This window comes from Lithobates pipiens, unplaced genomic scaffold (genome assembly GCF_037356315.1).
Source record: "Lithobates pipiens isolate NorthernLeopardFrog02 unplaced genomic scaffold, aLitPip1_a1.2 Scaffold_16, whole genome shotgun sequence".
In the NCBI taxonomy this organism is placed as follows: Eukaryota; Metazoa; Chordata; class Amphibia; order Anura; family Ranidae; genus Lithobates; species Lithobates pipiens.
Window position 1 is genome coordinate 443580042 of NW_027507748.1, and position 6000 is coordinate 443586041.

Sequence of the window (6000 nt, forward strand, 5' to 3'; positions counted from 1 at the left end):
AGGGTTCCTCAAACCATGGCCTGCAGAGCCCTCTGATGTAACCTGTTGTTGGCCATCTGGGCTTGCCAACCTCCCATTCCAGAACATCAGTGTAGTGAGCCAGTGGAGGGAGCTGGAGCCACATAAGTGTGGACTTGGTATCACTCCACCTGGGACAGAAACTGGTGCCACAGAGGAAACCTAATCCTTTCTAGCAGCCTAGATGGCAATGCCAGCAGCAGCTGCAAGAGGGAAAGAAGGTCAGTGTATCAAACACACAAGGCATAATGGCTTTTGCAATGAGCAAATCGGCACGTATAAAAGGGTTAACTCTTAGGCCCCATGTACAGTGCTGCTGCTAAACTGACGTTCAGATGTAGTTGGACACTTTTTTTTTTTTTTTTTTTTTTTATATATAGAAACTCTTCCAAATGTAAACGTGGCAAAACTGACACTTTTTAAATGTGGGTTACTATCTGTCAAGTTAAATAGTTCAGGAGAGGTTATAAAGACATCTCGTGTGCATGAAGCCTTAATCTGCTTTTACACTGACCCACAGATGCAGTGCACCTGCACTTTCCTGCGGGTTGGCTGCACTGAGCCATAGACTTCTATTATCCTGTGGGTTTGGTGCGCTTTCTGAATGTGCGCCACACACAAGATTTAATAGTGGGCAAATACCCAGTAGGGATTGGTCCTACAAAACAAAAAACAATGATCCTGATTGTTTCAAATATTTATTATGCTATTCAAAAAAAAAAAAAAAAGTGTAAATTCTGAACAGTTTTATTTCTTTTGGGACCTGCAACTGGTTACCAAATTGGAGAAATAGGAAGGAGGGAGCACCCACAATGCCACATCCGTAATGTATCAAGGGAAAACAAAGAAGATCCCAAATAGATATCAACAGGTCGAACTTTTAAGGCATGGAAGCAAATAGGAAAGTAGAAAAAAAATATGATGTATTTTTCTATAAAAGAAATAAGTGTTCAAAACAATATAAAAATCATGAAATTATATATTTTGTACATTGAGCCCTTGTGCGTCACGTCTACGCGTTTCGCCGTAAAGGCTTCCTCGAGAAATGAAAAAAGTTCAAAGATGTAGCAAGAGAGAACAACAATAAATCTCAATCTGAAATGAGAGATATCAGTTAAAATTCAAAAACAAAGCATATATACATAAACTTGTGCTCAACTATCCAGAAAGCGGGGAGGCAAGCATAATCCAAAAAATGGAGAGGAAAAAAGTGATAATACCTTCAAATGAGCTGCGCCTTGAGTACAAATATCATAGCAACCAGGACAGATCCCAATCTAGGGAGCAGTCACCACGCTGTGATAGAGGACAGCAAGTGACACATTCTGATGAGTACTAACAAAGAAAAAGAAATAAGACCAATAAAAACCGCCATTTAACTTCAGTATATTATATATACATAAGAGCACAGATTGGTTGTATAGACAGAGTACCTACCAAACAGAAATTGATAGTTGCTTATAGCAGGGGCAGGAAAGAAGTCTGTCAGTAAATTACCATCAATGGGGACGGCCAATAGAGGACCTAATCCCATCCACATAAAGCTTAGTAGATGCTGGTGACAAATAGTATGGCCAAACGGCATATAAAAACTAAAGGTAAAAGTCTGCAATGGTGAGAGAAACAAAAGGAATAATAACCACCATGTCAACTGCCCAAATAAAGTAGGTATAGTGTCCAAATAAAATTACTTGCATTTTTGTGGCGACAATGAAGGCCTACCCCTGGGAGAAAGCCCAATGCTGTGCACACCTTGGGGCTGCAAGTGTGGGTAATTTATAGTAGGAGCTCACCTGTATCAGATGATGCACACTGATCAGTGAGCAGAGTGAATTATGGGGATTGTAGGGGGAAAAAAGCCATTTCAAATGTGTGTGTGTGTGTGTGTGTGTGTGCGCCAAAACCACCAAAAGGAATTCACTAAGTCATCAGACGTGCACGCATCGGCGCGCCATGCTATCCAAGTTGCATTATGGGGATTGTGGATCTAACTTATGCGTGCGCACAGACGTAAGATGCCCATAACAGACAAGGCACACTCTTTGCATAGCAGCTCAATACAACGCCGCCACATAAAGCCCAGGGGCCATGATTGCTGCGAATATCGCAGTAGCCAGATGATTTGTTGGCCCATGCACCCCACAGGCAAATGGATATCCACAGATTTGTTCGCTCACAAAGAAACCATAAACATCACACTACCCACACATATATAGTTAAACAAAGGAAAAAGAAACAAACAGTCTCACATCAAGTCTGAAAAGCATACACACCCTACAATTGTAGTGAATAGAGAGCACATGCTAGCCAAATAAAAACACATGAACACTTAGGAAAATAGATACATAAAGAGAATTTTTTTTTCAATATTTATAATTAAAGCTTCCATTAGTGAGAAATCCAATAGATTTAAACATATAACTCAATGATGTAATCATACCATATATTGCTGTATATTACGTGGTATCTCATGTATCCATATCTGGGATCCTATATATAATATTAATCACTATAAGTGAGGTGCAGGCTAGTACATACAAAAATAATATATATTTAAATTTACTTCAACGGGACAAAGAGGGGAGAGGGAAAAGAAACTCAATGTGGGAGAAGTGAAAAACAGACCTGCGTTAGGCTCACAGGAACGTACAAGTTAATACAGATTCTTATAGAAAGGGTCTAAAGCTCATCATATCATTCAGACCAGGCTAATGGGTGGCCCATAGGCTATAAACCCATTGGGTTTCTTTTTGAAGAACTTTCTGGTCAAAGTTGCCCCCTTGAGGGTCTTCATATATACTGTCAAGGGTGGCACATTTGAATACACGTGGTTCATAGCGGTGCTTGAATGCTATATGATGGCCCATGTGGTGTTTAAAAGGCCACTAGTGGCATAATATACATGGTCCTTCATCCTCTTCCAGAACGGCCTGATCGTTTTGCCTATATAAAAGGCTCCGCATTGACAGAGTATAATATATATAACACCTCTCGTTTGGCATGTGATGTGTTGTCGCAAGAGAGGAGTTTGGCCATTTGGAAGAGGAAAAGAAGGGCCTGTCACAAGTAAATCACAAAAATCACAGGTGCCACATCTAAACAGGCCAGGTTTCTGGTGAGATCCCTCCTCTGTCTTACAATAATGGCTCCGCACCAACCAATCCTTTACTGAGCAAGAACGCCGAAAAGTCATCTCAGGTTTTGGTCCTATGTATTTCTTCACTACAGGGTCCATTAGCAAAATGTGCCAATGTTTTTCCATTATTGAACATATCATCTGATGTTGATCAGGGTAAGTGGTTATAAACCTAAACTAAATTGGACCTTTTTTTATAGAGAAAACGATAGTATTCCTTTTTTTTTTTGTTACTGCTTTTTTATATGCTTTCTTGAGACTTGTTTTGCTATAGCCACTCGCTAATAGTCGTGCATAGAGGCCATCAGCTTCCTTCTTAATATTAACATCCCTTGAACAATTACGTTTTAAACGCAAATACTGACCGAAAGGAATGCTTTGCATCAGTGATTGAGGATGTGCACTGGATGCGTGTAAGATTGTATTACCTGCTGTGGGTTTTTGATAGAGTGATGTGTTAATCCTGCCATCCAAGTCAATATTGATAGTGATGTCAAGATAAGCAATAGAAGTCTGGCTGGATTGTATTGTAAATTTTAAGTTGTAGTCATTATGGCTTAATATAGCCATAAAGTCAGCCAGAGCTCCCGGTGGTCCTGCCCATAGCAACAAAATGTCATTTATGTAGCGGAACCACCGAAGCATGAGCAAAAAAATATCTGCATGTTCCTCAACCGAAAACAAACGCCGTTCCCACACCCCCAGGTACAGGTTCGCATATGAAGGTGCACGGTATGTGCCCATAGCGACCCCCTGCACCTGGAGGAAGTGGGACTCCTCAAAAGAAAAACAATTTTTTGTAAGACTATGAGAAAGTAATTGAAGCACAAAGCCATTGAGACCTACTGATTTTGGACCTCTTTCACTTAGAAATCTGGCACCCCAAAGGCATGTGGGATCGATGAATACAAGGCCTCTACATCGATGGTTACTAAAGTGCAACCCGGAGGTACAGTGAGGCCATCTAGATTTCTCAAAAGATCTGGGGTATCCTTAATATAGGTGGGTAGTGTGATAACATGTGGGCATAGATATTGATCAACAAATCTATTGGCTCTTTCTGTTTTGGATCCTATCCCTGAAACTATGGGACGTCCTGGTGGATTTTTTACATTTGTATGTGTTTTTGGGAGCGAATAAAAAGCCGGTGTTCTAGGGTGTGGAACTTGTACCTTCAAAGATCTCCCTAGTGATCAAGCCGTCGGCAAAGGCGGACTGTATGGTGTCATTGAATTGCTGGTTAAACTGAGTAGTAATATTCTCAGATATGGGTTTATACCAGGATGTATTTTTCAGGATGTCCCAACACATATTCCTGTATTGAAGCTCGTTCATGACAACCACATTACCGCCCTTGTCTGAGGGCTTGATCACCAGGTGAGAATTTTTACTGAGACCCTCAAGTGCAGCTTTATGGGCTGGACTCAGATTCTGATTAGTAATTAGTTGTGAAAAATTTATGAATCTATTTCCTTTGTAGTTTGATTCAAAAAAAGTCCAAATATTAGAATTAATATGTAAGGACGGAAATTGGGTAGATTTTACAGCATTGGTTAATGACTTAATCGTTAAGTTATTGCGTCATCTAAACTCGAAGGCCTATAGTCTAGTCAGATTCAGGAATATCATCAGATATTTCACTAGAATCATTTTCCTCTAATAGAAGAACCAAGTTTTTTAAAGCTTTGAATTATGCCACCGAGAATTTTTTCCAGATATCTTGATATGCGATTTCAGTTTGTTTAGTTCTTCTGTCACCATCGAACATAAATTTGTAGGTTACCAAATCACTTTAATGGCCCTCACTCTTCAAAACATTCAGCGCTCCTGGATTAAAGAATGAAGGACAGAAATTTGGAGGTTTCACCTAAAGAGGGGCATAGGCAACAAAAGACACACAGAGGGATAGACCCGTTGGCTCCTCTTGAGCTGGTTTAGTAGCAGCCCATGATGGATGCAACCACCTTCATTCTATATACCAGTTTGAAGATAGGTTTTATCGTTCTGTCTGGTTTCAGAAGTTGTTACTATTGTTTGCTACTTCAACTGTATCGCTATGGCACCTGAGCATGTAAAACGTCACGTTCGCAGTTGAGGGATGATGTAATCTCTCTGTTCACCACACCTCTGCCTCACAGCCTGGCTGTGAAGGCAGATCAGTGGTGATGCAGGGTGGGTGGGGAGAGATGTCATCTTTCTGCTCACCTGCCGTACCTCTTACAGTGCAGCCTTCGCGGGCCAGCTGCAAACAGGCTATGGACTGGTGCCGACCCGCGGGGGGGTTGGGGACCTCCACCCTATATGGTCCTGTAGGTGCCATGCCACCTCTATAATATCACTGATCGTGATAATAATTAGCCCTGAATGTAAAGGACAGTCGCAGACCCATTACTCTGTGGATGAAATCACTTATAATGTCCTTTTGGTTCTGGTTTGATTCTCCAATAAAGTATACATTCCCCATTCTGATAAAGCCCACCTTTCCCTGATCTGGTAAAATTGGCACTCCTGATTCTTCATTTTACATTCTGATACCTTTCTAATGGCCCTTCATTCCCCATTCTGCTAACCCCAGTCATTTAGGGTATTGCTTTGGGTTTTAGACACCAGCCAGGAGGAACACAAGCTCTGGAGTCCATCTGAGAGTTGGAATCTGAGTCCGATGACCTCCAGCTGATCAACTCCCCTCCCTCCCCTCGGTTGCCACCACCGCATCACCCACTCAGGTTGAGGATCATAAGTACTGGATTCACAAAGAGGGGATCTCCCTGAGCATTTAATCCCCCCCCCCCCCCCCCCGGGTCCGGATCCCTTCAAGACTGACATGGACAGACGGTTTCAATGTC